The 17,974-nt window shown below is 42.0% G+C and overlaps 1 long non-coding RNA gene and 1 other non-coding gene across 2 annotated transcripts in view; one reads left to right on the forward strand and one right to left on the reverse strand.

The window, feature by feature from the left end:
- Positions 1–1,235: 1,235 nt before the first annotated feature.
- The window catches only part of LOC149434172 (uncharacterized), an 89,897-nt gene continuing 73,158 nt past the window's right edge, over positions 1,236–17,974 (reverse strand). The window contains exon 4 of the long non-coding RNA XR_016308802.1: positions 1,236–1,746. This is a non-coding gene — a long non-coding RNA (uncharacterized LOC149434172). The remainder of the gene's footprint in view (positions 1,747–17,974) is intronic.
- On the forward strand, positions 15,690–15,762 carry TRNAK-UUU (transfer RNA lysine (anticodon UUU)). The gene has a single exon. It is a non-coding gene; the product is annotated as a tRNA-Lys (tRNA).

Raw genomic sequence — 17,974 nt, forward strand, 5'->3', positions numbered from 1 at the left:
GACGGGCTGGACATGGGCTTTCTTGAGCAGAGGGACCTTGCGGGCACTGCAGGATTTCAGTCCTTGTCGGCATAGTGTGTTACCAATTGTTTTCTTGGTGACTGTGGTCCCAGCTGCCTGGAGATCATTGACAAGATCCTCACGTGTAGTTCTGGGATGATTCCTCACTGTTCTCATGATCATTGCCACTCCACGAGGTGAGATCTTGCATGGTGCACCAGACCTAGGGAGACTGACACTTGTTTTGTGTTTCTTCCATTTGTGAATGATTGCACCAACTGTTGTCACCTTCTCACCAAGCTGCTTGGCCATAGTTTGGTATCCCAGTCCAGCCTTGTGTAGGTCTACCATCTTGTCCCTGACACCCTTGGACAGCTCTTTGGTCTTTGCCATGGTGGAGAGTTTGGAATCTGATGGTTTGATTGCTCCTGTGGACAGGTGTCTTTTATACAAGTAACAAAATGAGATTAGCAGCACTCCCTTTAAGAGACTACTTCTAATCTCAGCTTGTTACCTGTATGAAAGACACCTGGGAGCCAGAAATCCTGCTGAATGATAGGGGATCAAATCCTTCTTTCCCTCATGAACATGCAGATCAGTCATCATTTGTTAGACGCATTTCTGCTGAATTTGTTGTATTCTGTCTCTCAGTGTTACACCGAACATTCCATTGTTAGACCGATCATTTCTGTGTGAGGGGCGAACATTCCATTGTTAGACCGATCATTTCTGTGTGAGGGGCGAACATTCCATTGTTAGACCGATCATTTCTGTGTGAGGGGCGAACATTCCATTGTTAGACCGATCATTTCTTTGTGAGGGGCAAACATTCAAAATCACCCGGGGAGCAAATATGCATTTCCTTCACTGTATATGATTTATTGATTTTTTTGCTAGTGTAGCAATTGTATATGTGTTTTATATGATTTTTTTTTTTTCCCCTGAAAGTGAAGTTACCCTTTAACTGCAGCAGACTGATAAATCTCTGCTCCTCCTCCTTTCAGCGTACACCATGTCAGCAATTATGGCTGCAGCACACCTCATCTGACCGCAAATTACTTGCCCTGCTCTCTCCAAATCTGAGTCAGGGTAGTACAAGAAGCTGGAATATATACTTAATGTTGTTATAATGTATACATTATATATATAATATATGTACTCGTTCCGTTTGAAATACATCTAATAATATATATATATATATATATATATAGATACATTTTTTTTTTTCCCGTAAATTCATATTTGCATTTCTTTGATGGTGGCTTTATACAGTCCTCAGGCATACAGAAGCACCATGCTTTCAGCAACGCAGTAAATAGTGTGAGCGATGTTTTATTGCCTTTTATGTCTTTTGTTATCCAGCTTATCGCCGAACATCGGAAACCACAGAACAGGCCGTGTAATAATAATAATAACTGTTCGTTGTGGAAAGGGACGATGTTTTCCTGTATGATCTGGTAAGGAAATCTAAGACTGCAATAAAAAGGTGTCATTAAAGCATTATAGAATTCTAAGCAGAGCTCCGCCCTTCGCAGCTTTTATTTCCAGGCCTCCTGTATTAGAGAGCTATACTACCGAGTGTTCACTAGATGGCGGTGTAGTCCCACACACAGAGGCAGGTAAGACTTCATTTCGTTGTTGGTGAACATTTGCGCAGAGGATCGCTGCTTGAAGTCCATGTGAAGGGGGAAAAAAACTAGCGTTTGGTTTATACAGTTTAGTCTTTTCCTCGTTATTTGAAATCACCTAAAAAAAAAAAAAAAAAAAAGTTAAAACAGATCTTTACTCTGCGGTTTCTCCCGTCCCAGTCCAAAAAGAAAAGAAAAGGAAAAAAAAAGATATTTCCGCAGTGGACTTTCTTTTTTTTTTTTTTTTTTTCTCCCAAGCTTTGGTCCTGCCCTCCCCCCATCCTCTCTACTCACCCAGGTGAATAAGGTGCATGCCCCCCCCCCCCCCCCCCTGTGCTTCCTGCAACTCCCCACGCAGTAATACATTTTGCCATTAGATGGCACCAGTCTTCTGGGTTAAGTGTTGACTGGCAACGTTCATCCCACTTTGTCTGAGCCTAGGCTGTCATGGACCCGCCCCCCTGGGGGCAGCACCCAGGCATTATTACAGGAGCTCGATGGATGTAAGAGTGAAGCTCCAGCCCCCCCAGAGCTAAAGCAGCCATTACTAATATAGCCCCCCCCCAGGCACTGCAACACTTTGAAAAGGGAGCTGAGATATTCACAAGCTTCCACCTCTTCAGAATCTAAACAAAAATGTAAGATATTTCAGCCTACCGGTCCCGAGGTGTGGTGGCTGCACTGCCGGGACAAGGGCATCGATCACCCAGGAGGTGGCGACAAACTGACCCCCTCCTAGATGTGTAAACATTATTTGTCAGCAAAATCCCCCCCCCCCCAAAAAAGAAAAAAAGCACTAATCTACTTAACCCCTAGCATAAATTCGCTTTGCAAGTAAAAATTCCCCCTCCTCCCAGTGCAATTACCCCCCCCCCCCCCCCCAGAACATGAGTCTGACACTTCCAGTCCAGGAGCGCTGCAGTCGCAGTAGTGTGGAGCTAGAAGGGAGAGCGAGCACAGCCCCAACCTCCTCCTGACTCTCTCCTCCTCCAAAGATTTGGTTTGTCACTGACTGCGCTAAGCTAATAGGAGTGACAATGCTGCCAGGAGTGGCAATGCTGAGAGGTGCGTTAATGCTGCCAGGAGTGGCAATGCTGAGAGGTGCGTTAATGCTGACAGGAGTGGTAGTGCTGCCAGGAGTGGCAATGCTGAAAGGAGCGTTAATGCTGACAGGAGTAGTAAAGCTGCTGTCGCTACTTCTGTCAGCTTGTAGGATCTGGAACTTTTCTTGGTGCCCCCCCCCCCCCCCCATCAACGCACATCATACCAGCACCCAGGGTGGCTGCATTAGTTTTCTTTCTTTTTTTTTTGTCCCCAGGCTTTTCTTTTTGCTTGATCACCTTAACAGTAACACACTTCCTGTCCTAGGGTGACAACACTCAATGCACTGTATCAAGTGAGGAACGTTTTTTTTTCATGATCACCCTAACCAGTAACACATGTCCTGTGCAAGAGTGACAACACGCAATGTACTGTATCAAGTGAGGAGCATTTTAGTTTCTTGATCACCCTGCCAAGTAACACACTTCCTGTCCTAGGGTGACAACGCTTAATGCACTGTTTCAATTGAGGAGCGGTGTTGTCACCCTAGAAAAGGACTACAGGACACCTTCCCCTCTCTTCTTCATAACATAGGGAACATGCAGTGCTCAGCATAAATGAGTACACCCCAACAGATTTGTCAGAAAACCTTTACTTTTCTTTCAGAATCCACACTGCGGGACACTATACTACAAAATCCTCCCACAAATGCCAGCTATTGACTGCAGACAGGATTTGTTAATTTGCGCGCACAAAAAAGTATTTTTCCTGACAATTTCATCCCAGACCGTGTTGCAAAAATGAACACACCCCAATGAAAGTCTAAGGAGAAAAACTAAATTTTAGACAAAATTCTAATGAACAAGAATTCAGCTACAGGTGAGTCTAATTCTTCACGGAACAGGTGTCCAGCAGACAGGTGATTATAAAAGGGTGTGACTTAACAAAGAAAACCCCTCCCATTTCATACTGTCAGCAATGGCACCACATGGATGGGAAATGTCACAAGGCCTGAGAAAGAAAATCATTTCTTTACACAAGAAAGGTGAAGGCTACAAGAAGATCAGCAAAGCTTTACTTATCACTGGAGCAAAAGTGATACACAAATTTAACAAGGATGGAACTGCAACCATCTCACAGAGACTTCCAGACTATCCATGGAAGTTAACACCTTGACAGGAGCGTCTTCTGATGAGAAGGATTGAAGAAAATCTCCGTACAAGTTCACTGCAGTTAGCTAAACAAGCAGAAAGCCAAACTGGGGTGATTGTTCACTGTGACACCATACAGCGTACACTGCAGAGGAATGGCATGCATGGGTGTCATCCAAGAAGGAAGCTCCTAAAGCCCATGCACAAAAAAAAGCCTGCCTTGAATTTTCCAAGGAAAAAGAAGACTACTGGGACTCAGTACTCTGGAGTGATGAGACCAAGATACATGTTTTTGGAACTGATGTCAGGGAGCTGCATTTCATTGATGGTGTCATAAATTCACAGATGTACTGCTTTATATTGAAGGAGAAGCTGCTACCATCACTCCGTGCCCTCGGTCATCATGCACTTTTCCAACATGACAACAACCCAAAATACACATCTAAGGCCACTGGTGCATTTCTGAAGAGGAACCGGGGGAGAGGGATTCAGTGGCCAAGTCTGTCTCCTGATCTGAACCCAATCCAACACCTACGGGGAATTCTGAAGAGACAAGTGCTACACAAATTTAACAAGGATGGAGCTGCGACCATCTCACAGAGACTTTCAGGCCTCATGACAACGACTCAAAACACACCTCTAAGGCCACTAGTGCATTTCTGAAGAGGAACAGGGGGAAAGGGATTCAGTGGCCAAGTATGTCTCCTGATCTGAACCCAATTGAGCACCTATGGGTAGTTCTGAATCCCGGCTCTAAAAGAGGTCGCCCTTGAAGAATGGAAAAAGATTGACGTTGCAATATGCCAACAATTTGTTCATTCCATGCCTAGAAGACTCGGTGCCGTCCTTAGTAATCATGGAGGTCATTCAACATACTAGATGTCATGTAGTTTTTGTTGTGGGGCGTGTTCATTTTTGCATCGACTAAAACTGAAGATTTTGTCATCTAAGTTCGATCAGTAACCTTCCTTTCCTGTCACGACCTGAACAAACGTTCGATAAAACTCGGTTTTGTCCAAATTTTGGAACTTGAGATATCGATTCCAATCTTACTTTTCGGAAGGGGTGGAGTCATTTATGGCGAGCGCTGCGTGATCTGTAGTTCCAAGAGCTGATAAGACGCAGAGTATACAAGGCGGCACTAGATTTCTGGCAGGATCAACAGATACGTGTATAAAACAGAATAATTAAAAAAAATAAATAAAAAGTTTTAATGATTTATTTAACAGACCAAAACGGGAGCCAAGGAGGAAGCCTGTTTGTTCGGGGTTCCCATACAGCACAGTAGCAGAAGGTCCCAGCGACAATGACGAAGCCATGAATCATCGAATTGCTGAAACGGTTCTTTACAGAAGACTTGTCTCAAGCAGCGAATGAGTCAGGTCGTCATGTGAGCGAACGTTTACTCCGATGTCTTCTCAGAGGTTACTCATTGTTTTCTAGAACCCACAACCGATATTTGCCTGAGCCGGCGGTGACGTGTCCTAGAAAGTCTTGGCTGCTGGCTGGTGTCACTGCAGAAACTTTCATTGTGTTACATCCCGGACCAATCGAACGACAGACTGGGAGGATACCAAGGCCATGATGAAGCACGTCGGGTGCAATCGTACTATATGTGTCCTCCGCAGTGACCTTCATTGTTTTATCAGGACTCCGGTGAGTTTGGGCAAGCAGCCTGTGGAAACCAAAAAAACACCCAACAAATAAAAAACACAACTTTTTAGGAAGATCTGTACCAGCTTCAAATGTGATTTATGAAAATATGGATTCCGTTGAAAAAAATGTTCCATATTTCCCTGAATTTTGAACAATTAAAAAAATAAAAACAATTATCTAATATTTGTAGACCTCCCCAACAGTTTTATAATTAGGTAAGTCTGTTGTCAATTTTATCTGGCTTTATGTTAATGTAAAACTAAAGGAATTTTTTTGTTTTAATTTTGAAGAGGGGTTATGTCAGGGTCCTGTCCATGGCAGAGGTTCTGGAAGATCTAGCATTATTGCCAGTACTCTGCATGGCCGCAGAAGTACACATCAGCCTCAGTTTGGTGCCAGACGGCCTTTATAAGGAGGCTCATCACTTCCTCTAGTTTCTGGATGATCTCTAGCTCCCCGTGCCCTGTTCCTGTTTCCTGTGACTTTGACCCGTGATTTCCTGATACCGACTTGTCTTGCTCCTCGACCTGTCTACTCTGCCTTACCCCTGATCTGACCTCGGCCTGGCTCATGGATACTCTCTCTCTCGCTCCTCTGTGTATGACCTCGGCTATCCCATCTGACTACGTCTGCTCTGATTCCCACCTGGTACCTGACCTTGGCTTGGACCGACTACCCAGAAGTATCTAAATCCCGGAAGGGCTTGCATACCTCGCACAGGTGCCTCCTGTCTGCAGACCGATCTCCATGCACCAGCTGTGCTTCTGAGTGGACCACCAACCAGCACTCCTACAGGCGACCTGTGCAACTTTGGGCCTGACTCCCGCTGCCCCACTCTCAGGGGAGTCCGGAACGTAGCCGCAAGGGAAGCCCTCTCTCCACTGGCCTCCATCACCAGGTACGTGAAAGGTTATAACTCCCATCAGGTTATTTCGCCATCTGTGTCCCATTGGGGAGGTTTCCCTTTACTTCCTGTCCCATAGCCAAAAAAGGAAGTGAGAGTAAATCTCTGAAAATTTAAAAGCATTCCTTGGACACCCCCCCCCCCCCCCAGGTCACCAGAACTAGTAGTTTCCTATCTTTTATTTTTTTGGGGACAACCCAAAATTTGTGATTTTCTTTTACTTTCATGATAATAGAGAGGGTGAATCTCCTTACCTGGTACACAGGCAGCAATAAAAACGTAACAGGGGTTCTAATCCCTCTCCATTCTATCCTACACTAAAATAGAAAACATTTTGCCTTTTAGTTATACTTTAAAGTTTTTTTTTGTTAACATTTTATATATGTGTCCTAGTACTACATCTAAAAATTCCTGTTAAAATAAAATGGTCACTTCTTCAACTATTTTAGAATTAACACGTTATGCTTTTGTTAAAAAAAAAATAATAATTTATTAAACAACTCTAACGTACTCTAAAATTTGGTTACCTTTTTTTTTTTTTTTTAGACTTTTCCACTAGATGGAAGTATATTATCAGTGTTTTAAAAAAAGGGTATAATTTAACCTTACAAGACACAGCAGATTCCCCTAATTTTTCAACAGTTATATTTTTTAAAAATCTGATCCTATGTAAAGTAACAAGTGCTGTTGTTTTTTTTGTTTTTTTTATTTTCTTTGAATAAAATATTTTTTTTTTTTGCATGTTAACTGTTTGCTGAAATAATTTGGGGGATCTGCTGTATCTTGTAGTTATATTTAAAAAAAAAAATAAAGTATCAAGTGCTGTTTTTTTTTTTTTTTTTTTTTTTTTTTTAATTTACTTGACTAAATATTGTTAACGGTTTACTTTTTTTTTTTTTTTTTTTTTTTAAACCATGATTGTAATTTTTTAAACATAAATGGCTTAAAAATATTTAGTAATTAAATATAAATACATAACATGTAAATAACACAGTGCTTAAAAAGATCCCAGTCTAATGTAGAAAGCACCTTTTCCCATAATTGATCTGCTTGTCTAGTGATTTTTAGGTACTCGGTACATTTTGCTGGCAGCAAATAAACAACCCCTGGGCCAAATGTAACTTGTGATGTTACTTTTTTTTTTTTCAGCTTTGACTGATGAATCTTTTAATGATTTAGAGCAGAATTTGAGGCAGAGATCTTTCTGAAGAGGAATCCTCCATTTACAATACTTTAAACAGGTAAATAGTTTCTTGCTCAAAGTACCAAAACCCTCTAAATTTAGGTTCGTTGCCTTGAGGCCTCTGTATTTAATCCCTTTTCTGCCTTTATAAAGCTGTTGACCCGTTTTGGATGCCACCTCTGCGTTCTCTCCTGTAATTGCTTTCTGCAGAAAACATGGAGTTGGTAGAGAAGTTACATTTTCATGAATGCATACCAAGAGCGCAACATAACCAAAATTAAATAAAAAAAATACAAAGCATGCCAGTAGTACAATTTTCAGTCCCTGTTATTATGTTGGCATACCCGATAGCGTGGCTTTGGTCATTGGACTGCAGATGGTTCGAGGCTTTCACATGCTGGTTGTACTTGTCATATGACCTAAGTTCCAACAGTGCTCATTTTGAGGAACAACTTGCCCCACAACATTTACACCTAAGGAAGAGGGATTTTTGGGACCCCCTTATCCTTGTGAGCAAGCCAAGAGTGGTGGAATACATCAGGGAAGGTCAGCTTTGGGTTAGAGCCTAAAGAAGAGGGATTTGTGGGACCCCCATCCTTGTGAAATGCATCAAGAAAGGTTGACTTTTGGTTGGAGCAGGGGGAAGAGGGAATTGTGTAACCCCCTATCCTTGTGAGCAAACCAGGAGTGGTGGAACACATCAAGGAAGGATGGCTTTGGCTTAGAGCCTGAAGAAGAGGAACTTGTGTAACCCCCATCCTTGTGAAATGCATCAAGAAAGGTTGACTTTTGGTTGGAGCGGGGGGAAGAGGGAATTGTGTAACCCCCTATCCTTGTGAGCAAACCAGGAGTGGTGGAACGCATCAAGGAAGGATGGCTTTGGCTTAGAGCCTGAAGAAGAGGAACTTGTGTAACCCCCATCCTTGTGGTGAAACACATCAAGAAAGGTTGGCTTTGGGTTGGAGCCTTTAGGAAGAGGAATTTGTGTAACCCCCCTATCCTTGTGAGCAAGCCATGAGTGGTGGAATACATCAAGGAAGGTTGGCTTTGGGTTGGAGCCTGAGAAAGAGGAACTTGTGTAACCCCCATCCTTGTGGTGAAACGCATCTAGAAAGGTTGACTTTGGGTTGGAGCCGGGGGAAGAGGGATTTGTGGGACCCCTATCCTTGTGAGCAACTTAGGAGTGGTGGAATACATCAAGGAAGGCTGGCTTTGGGTTGGAGCCTGGGGAAGAGGGATTTGTGTAACCCCCTATCCTTGTGAGCAAACCAGGAGTGGTGAAATGCATCAAGAAAGGTTGGCTTTGGGTTGGAGCCTGAGGAAGATGGAATTGTGTAACCCCCATCCTTGTGAGCAAGCCAAGAGTGGTGGAATACATCAAGGAAGGTTGGCTTTGGGTTGGAGCCTAAGGAAGAAGGATTTGTGTAACCCCCATCCTTGTGGTGAAATGCATCAAGAAAGGTTGGCTTTGGGTTGGAGCCTGAGGAAGAGGGATTTGTGTAACCCCCATCCTTGTGAGCAAACCAGGAGCGGTGAGATGCATCAAGGAAGTTTGGCGACATCACTGTATGCAGTCAATTCACTGACTACCACAAGAAAAGCTAATTGGAGTGTGGCTGATATTTCTTCCTATATTCAATGAAGAAGGAAGATGAACTGTGATGGCCTGCACCTAGGTTGTCCATGTGCAGTAGAGGCCAGTCTATGGATCTGTGTGACTGTCTCATTTGGACCTAAAAATTGGCTTGGCACCTTTTTTCTCTGTTTCCACTCAGTGTACATGAGCAGCCTCACCAAATGTCACTGTACTTTTGAGTGTCTTCTATGTAAGACACCCACTTTCACCAAACCTTTGGAGATCCAGTCCACCTTGACAATTTCCAATGCTGTTAGTGGTAGACATTGTGGGATGAATGTCACTTGTGCTTACCTTCAGGTGATCAACTCTACACTACATGCTCTTGTATAAAGAATAGAGGTGTTCAGGTTGAACCTCTACTGTTGCCAGAGGAACCCTTGATATAATTTTCAGGTCTCAGGGAACCATTGTTGAAAATAATCCATCATTGGTGGTCAGTGAGAAGAATGTCCGTACATCGGTGGTCAGTGGGAAGAATGTCCCTTACATTGGTGGTCAGTGGAAATAATGTCCCTTACTTTGGTGATCAGTGGGAAGAATGTCCCTTACATTGGTGGTCAGTGGGAAGAATGTCCCTTACATTGGTTGTCAGTGGGAAGAATGCCCCTTGCATTGGTGGTCAGGGGGGAGAATGCCCCTTACATTGGTGGTCAGTGGGAAGAATGTCCCTTACGTTGGTGGTCAGTGGGAAGAATGTCCCTTACGTTGGTGGTCAGTGGGAAGAATGTCCCTTACATTGGAGGTCAGTGAGAAGAATGTCCCTTACATTGGAGGTCAGTGGGAAGTATGTCCCTTACATTGGTAGTCATTAGGCAGAATGCCCCCTTACAGAGGTGATCAGTCAGCTATTAAGATCACTGGTGTCATGCTACTAACTCTGCAAAGTGGTGAAGGACCTGGACCTACAAAGCCTCCATCAGATAGGAGGTCAATTAACCATAGCTCATGGAAGCCACGCAACCTCTGGAGGAACCCTAGGATTCCATGGAACCGTGGTTGAGATGGCCAGTTTCGAAGAAGGGAACAAAGATGGCACTGTGGATCTGTGGTGGGATCATACCGATGGTACCTTCATAGCTCTTTTATTTTTTGCTGGTTTGTTAAACTAGTTTTACAAGATGATCCCTCAAAAAAAATGTCAACGCATGATGTTTGGACCCAGAAATTCCTCATCACAAAACATTTATTGAAAAAAAGGACCATGAAAACGTCCACTGAAGTCCACCCATGCATGTCCACTGTCGGCGCGATATTTTAACAAATGGTGCCATCAAGTTTTGCAGAGAAGGTCAATCCATGGATGTCATCTGTTTCTGAATCCTTTAAAAGGAGGGCTTCCACTAGCACTCGTTTTTTTGAATGTGGTGGAAAATGGGACCACCCAAGCGAGAACTACGCAAGGCCCAACATCTCCATTCATCAGTCCATGCACCCATGTAAGAATCGAGCCGCTGACTCCAGGAAGGAGACAAAGCTGACCACACAGCCTCGATTTTCACCTTAATTCTACGATAGGAAATGAATTCTCCAACGATACAAACATCGTCCTCGTATCTTCCTGTTTTGTAACACGACCGTATACAGATCCCAACGTTCGCCGTTGATTTATGTCGATCTGTCTTGCATGTTTCATCTAAATTGTGAACAGGCCAAAGGAAAAAAAAAAAAGCCAACAACAACACTGCCATCTGTTCCATCGTACGTCACGGCAGTGCATGAAAGACAGTTCCTGTGTACTACAGCTGTGGTGCCCCTCTGCTGGCTTAGAAACCGGTCGGGTCGACCCTCCCCATTGTTTGGCCGCATCTCACGCTATGCGCCTTCCAAAAAACTCGTGCTTGACTAGTACCACCTTCTGAAGAGATGGATTGTTACCGTCGTATGCCTTCGGGCCTTCCCCAATAGTCGATTGTAAACAGCCGTGCAGTAACACTTCAACTTGTTTGTGTACCTTATTATTATCGTTTTACGCTCCTTTTCCTCCGCCCTCTGAAAGCAACACATGTAATTAAAACAGACATTGATAGTATGCTAGAGACTGGATACATTTTTTTTTTTTTTGTGCTCTGAATTTTTTTTCTATTCAAAGACAATTTTTATTGTACTTTGGCGCGCATCTCGCTGTTTACTTAGTTCCGCCTGTAAAGACAGTATTTGTTTTATAGTAAAGTTAGGTGTAATATTTAGTAGGAAAAAAAAGCTAAAATTTTGTTTAAATGGAACAAAATTAAAAATACGAAGAACAATAAAATTTTGTCCAATGGCTTTATACATAACAGCGGAAACTTACCTGAATTATAGATAATGATGATTATTATTTTATATTTGTCATTTATGGTATACTAGAGATTGGATAAATTTTTTGTGCTCTGAATTATTTTGTTTAAATGGAAAAAAATTAAAAACACGTAGAGCAATAAAATTTTGTCCAATGGCATTATACATAACAGCTGAGATTTACCTGAATTATAGATATTTAGGTATTGATAATGATTATTATTTTATATTTGTCTTTTATGGTATACTAGAGATTGGATACATTTTTTGTGCTCTGAATTTTTTCTCCTATTCAAAGACCAATTTTTATTTGTATTGTACTTTGGCGCGCATCTCACTGTTTATTTAGTTCCGCCTGTAAAGACAGTATTTGTCTAGGAGAAAAGAAAAAAAAAGATAAAATTTGTTTAAATGGAACAAAATTAAAAACACATAGAGCAATAAAATTTTGTCCAATGGCATTATACAAAACAGCTGAGATTTACCTGAATTATAGATATTTAGGTATTGATTAAGATTATTATTTTATCATGATATATTTGTCATTGAAGGTATACTAGAGATTGGATACATTTTTTTTGTGCTCTGAATTTTTTTTCCTATGCAAAGACCAATTTTATTTTTAAAAAGCTAAAATTTTGTTTAAATGGAACAAAATTAAAAACACGTAGAGCAATAAAATTTTGTCCAATGGCATTATACATAACAGCGGAAACTTACCTGAGTTATATATATATATATATATATGTACATTTTGATAATGATTATTATTATTTTATATTTGTCTTTTATGGTATACTAGAGATTGGATACTTTTTTTGTGCCCTGAATTTTTTTCCTATTCAAAGACCAGTTTTTATTTGTATTGTACTTTGGCGCGCTTCTCACTGTTTATTTAGTTCCGCCTGTAAAGACAGTATTTGTCTAGGAGAAAAGAAAGAAAAAAAAAAAGATAAAATTTTGTTTAAATGGAACAAAATTAAAAATATATAGAGCAATAAAATTTTGTCCAATGGCATTATACATAAAAGTGGAGGCTTGCCTGAATTATAGATATTTAGGCATTGATAATGATTATTATTTTATCATGATATATTTGTCATTATACTAGAGATTGGATAAATTTTTTTTGTGCTCTGAATTTTTTTTCCTTTGCAAAGACTAATTTTATTTTTAAAAAGCTAAAATTTTGTTTAAATGGAACAAAATTAAAAATATATAGAGCAATAACATTTTGTCCAATGGCATTATACATAAAAGCAGAAACTTACCTGAATTATAGATATTTACATATTGATATTGATGATTATTATTTTATATTTGTCATTGATGGTATACTAGAGATTGGATAAATTTTTTTTGTGCTCTGAATTTTTTTTTCTATGCAAAAACCAATTTTATTTTTATTGTTCTTTGCCCATATCTCACTGTTTACTTAGTTTCACCTGTAAAGACAGTTTTTGTTTTATGGTAGGGTTAGGTGTAATATTTAGTAGGGAAAAAAAAGCTGAAAAGCTATTCAAAGACCAATTTAATTTTTAAAAAGCTAAAATTTTGTTTAAATGGAACAAAATTAAAAATACATAGAGCAATAAAATTTTGTCCAATGGCATTATACATAACAGTGGAAACTTACCTGAGTTATAGATATTTAGGTATTGATAATGATGATTGTTATTTTATATCTGTCATTTATGGTATACTAGAGATTGAATACATTTTTTGTGCTCTGAATTTTTTTGTTTAAATGGAACAAAATTAAAAATACGTAGAGGAATAAATTTTGTCCAATGGCATTATACATAAAAACAGAGACTTGCCTGAATTATAGATATTTAGGCATTGATAATGATTATTATTTTATCATGATATATTTGTCATTGATGGTATACTAGAGATTGGATACATTTTTTTTGTGCTTTTTTTTCCTTTTCAAAGACCAATTTTATTTTTTTTGGACTTTGGCGCGCATCTCTCTGTTTACTTAGTTCCGCCTGTAAAGACTGTATTTGTTTTATAATAGGGTTAGGTGTAATATTTAGTAAGAGAAAAAAAAAAGCTAAAATTTTGTTTAAATGGAACAAAATTAAAAATACCTAGAGCAAAGAATGTTTGTCCAATGGCATTATACATAAAAGCAGAGACTTACCTGAATGATAGATATTGTAGTATTGATAATGATGAGTATTATTTTATATTTTTCATTTATGGTGTACTAGAGCTATATATAAATATATATACATTAGTACATTCACATCAGTCCCTAACCCTCAAGGGGTGTACAATCTAAGGTCCCTAACCCTCAAGGGGCGTACAATCTAAGGTCCCTAACCCTCAAGGGGCGTACAATCTAAGGTCCCTAACCCTCAAGGGGCGTACAATCTAAGGTCCCTAACCCTCAAGGGGGGTACAATCTAAGGTCCCTAACCCTCAAGGGGCGTACAATCTAAGGTCCCTAACCCTCAAGGGGCGTACAATCTAAGGTCCCTAACCCTCAAGGGGTGTACAATCTAAGGTCCCTAACCCTCAAGGGGCGTACAATCTAAGGTCCCTAACCCTCAAGGGGCGCACAATCTAAGGTCCCTAACCCTCAAGGGGCGCACAATCTAAGGTCCCTAACCCTCGAGGGGCGTACAATCTAAGGTCCCTAACCCTCGAGGGGCGTACAATCTAAGGTCCCTAACCCTCGAGGGGCGTACAATCTAAGGTCCCTAACCCTCGAGGGGCGTACAATCTAAGGTCCCTAACCCTCGAGGGGAGTACAATCTAAGGTCCCTAACCCTCGAGGGGCGTACAATCTAAGGTCCCTAACCCTCGAGGGGCGTACAATCTAAGGTCCCTAACTCACATTCATACATACACATACTAGGGCCAATATAGACAGGAGCCAATTCACCTAACACCATGTCTTTGAAGTGTGGGAGGAAACCCACACAGGCACAGGGAGAACATGCAAACTCCAGGCAAGTGGTGCCGTGGTTGGGATTCAAACCAATGACTCGAGTACTGCCGGTCGGAAGTGCTAACCACTTAGCCACTGTGCACACACCACACATTGTTAGGCACACAGTTAACCCTTTGATCACCCCCCAGATGTTAACCCCTTCCCAGCCAGTGTCATTAGTATAGTCACCGATCACTGTATTAGTGTCATTGGTGATGTCAGTGTGACAGGAGAGGTGAGAGCTGATTAGAGGGAAGGGACACTCCCTCCCCCCCTTCACACAGCACAGAGAACAGAGCTGAATCTGTCAATCATGTCAATCACAGGCCGTGCGCTGGAGCTCCCTCCCCTGTCATCATCTATTTCTTGTTGTCAGAAGTGTGTTATCACCGATCACTGTATTAGTGTCATTGGTGATGTCAGTGTGAGAGGAGGAGTGAGAGCTGATTGGAGAGAAGCGACACTCCACCCCCCCCACCCACCCTTCACACAGAACAGAGCTGAAGCTGTCAATCATATCAATCACAGACCGTGTGCTGGAGCTCCCTCCCCTGTCACCATCTGTTTCTTGGTGTCAGAAGTGTGTTATCACCGATCACTGTATTAGTGTCATTGGTGATGTCAGTGTGAGAGGAGGGGTGAGAGCTGATTGGAGAGAAGCGACACTCCACCCTCCCCCACCCCCCCTTCACACAGAACAGAGCTGAAGCTGTCAATCATATCAATCACAGGCCGTGTGCTGGAGCTCCCTCCCCTGTCACCATTTTTTTTCTTGGTGTCAGGCGTCAGAAGTGACTCATGCAGCAGCAGAGGAAGAAAGCAGCAGACTGAAATGACACTTAGTGCTCTGGATTGAGACCAATAAACACTATGGAGGGATGTGCTTTGTTCATGTCTGAGGTTTACAACCACTTTATAGACACAAGTAAGAAAATTCCCTCTTCTTTCAGCAGGTGAGCTATAGATGTACAAGGTGACCCCCGTGCTGACCGTGCTTTTACTCTGTGCAGTCATTACAGTAATTATGTTGTTACCGGTGTCAATGAAATGATTGTATGTTTCTACTGATTGTTAAATAAAGAACAATGCGACTCGTAGGAAGTTTCCTTTTCTCAATAGAAGAATTCGCAAAATTTCCTACCAAGCCAGACAAAGAAAAATGATTACAAGTGCCTAAGGTGCAGAATTGTGGGTAGCTATGTGGAATCACCAGTAGGGGTCACTCTTTTCAGACAGTTAAAGAATCCTTCTGCTGACATCATCAGAGCCCGGATAGCTCAGTCGGTAGAGCATCAGACTTTTAATCTGAGGGTCCAGGGTTCAAGTCCCTGTTCGGGCGTTAGGTTTTTTTGCTGTTTGTTTCAACGTCTAAATTGTAAGTAAGCTCAGTAAAACATGCTCTTGTGGGTTATGCATTGTTAAATGATGAAAGCTGGGTCTTAGACATAGTTGGATCTATTATCTGCAGAACTTTACACCTTTTAAATGCTGTAGGACATTCTGCATTATAGTAGTGCACTTAGGCTTGGTTCACATCTGTGCGGGTGGTGCCGCTGCGGATCCGCACGAAAATCTGTGCACCCGCACAGAAGAATGCGGACCCATGGGTGCCATTAATTCTAATGGCATGACGCCCGCACTGGAAAATGCAACCGTACAGGGAACCGAGGTTCCCATGCGGGCTGTGTGCACTGACTTCTCCCCTGCGTGTCCCAGGGCACGGGAGTCCATTCAAATTAATGGTCTCTCATGTCCGAGCAAAACACAGAGATGTGAACCGAATCTCAGACTATTACTATCCAAATGAGGAGCATCCATGACCCTTCCCTTAATACTGCCCGGAATCATTACCACCCAACTGAAGAGCACCCATGACCCTTCCCTTAATACTGCCCGGAATCATTACCACCCAACTGAAGAGCACCCATGACCCTTCCCTTAATAGTGCCCGGAATCATTACCACCCAACTGAAGAGCACCCATGACCCTTCCCTTAATACTGCCCGGAATCATTACCACCCAACTGAAGAGCACCCATGACCCTTCCCTTAATACTGCCCGGAATCATTACCACCCAAATGAAGAGCACCCATGACCCTTCCCTTAATACTGCCCGGAATCATTACCACCCAACTGAAGAGCACCCATGACCCTTCCCTTAATACTCCCTAGAGTCATTACCACCCAACTGAAGAGCACCCATGACCCTTCCCTTAATAGTGCCCGGAATCATTACCACCCAACTGAAGAGCACCCATGACCCTTCCCTTAATAGTGCCCGGAATCATTACCACCCAACTGAAGAGCACCCATGACCCTTCCCTTAATAGTGCCCGGAATCATTACCACCCAACTGAAGAGCACCCATGACCCTTCCCTTAATAGTGCCCGGAATCATTACCACCCAACTGAAGAGCACCCATGACCCTTCCCTTAATACTCCCTAGAATCATTACCACCCAACTGAAGAGCACCCGTGACCCTTCCCTTAATATTGCCCGGAATCATTACCAGCCAACTGAAGAGCACCCATGACCCTTCCCTTAATACTGGCTGGAATCATTACCACCCAACTGAAGAGCACCCATGACCCTTCCCTTAATACTGCCTAGAATCATTACCAGCCAACTGAAGAGCACCCATGACCCTTCCCTTAATACTCCCTAGAATCATTACCACCCAACTGAAGAGCACCCATGACCCTTCCCTTAATACTCCCTAGAATCATTACCAGCCAACTGAAGAGCACCCATGACCCTTCCCTTAATACTCCCTAGAATCATTACCAGCCAACTGAAGAGCACCCATGACCCTTCCCTTAATACTCCCTAGAATCATTACCAGCCATGACCTCGTTCACCACCAAGACTGGCAAAAGCACCAGTGTCCAAGATTGCAAGCTATTTTCAATAAATAGTTCCAGTCTATAGAGGTTCAATTGTTGGTTGGATTCCAATTTTATATTGTGGTGTGAGACCCTTGTTTGTGTTTTACATAATTCTCTGCCGCTCCACGAATGGTCATGAGTTTGTAAGTCTAACTTACTGAAACAAATGTTTTATTTTTTAGGTACAGTGAAGGATATTGTAGATTAAAAACAAAAAAATTATAATTTTTTTAATAGATCATGTTGTGCTGTTTGATGTCCATCTAGAAGTCTCCTATGAGTGAAGTTGGTGCAGCCATGTCCAAGAGAGCGCAAACATTTTCAGCCCCGCACTTCAAAGAGATGATTTATTCCAAACAGAATTTGCTGTTTCCAACCTGGTTTCCTTTAGCCGTAGAGCGATGGTGAACACTTCTTGTAGCCGTTCACAGCAAGTGTCGGAATATTCCGGGGTAAATTATTAGAACCCTTCAGGCTTCCTTTGATTTATTTTTGCGCTCTTACTTAGCTTTGCTTACCTTGTCTTTGTCTGACAGCTTCAGTCACATGTCACTTGCTAGTTTGAAGGTTGTTTCCATGTCAAATGGTTCACGCGATGCACTTTCAAGGGCTGGGAGGCAGCATGTTTAAAATCAGATAGTTCTGATAGATCTTCTCACACACC

This window comes from Staurois parvus, unplaced genomic scaffold (genome assembly GCF_062004578.1).
Source record: "Staurois parvus isolate SC_StPar_1 unplaced genomic scaffold, SC_StPar_1.0 ptg001812l, whole genome shotgun sequence".
NCBI lineage: Eukaryota > Metazoa > Chordata > Amphibia > Anura > Ranidae > Staurois > Staurois parvus.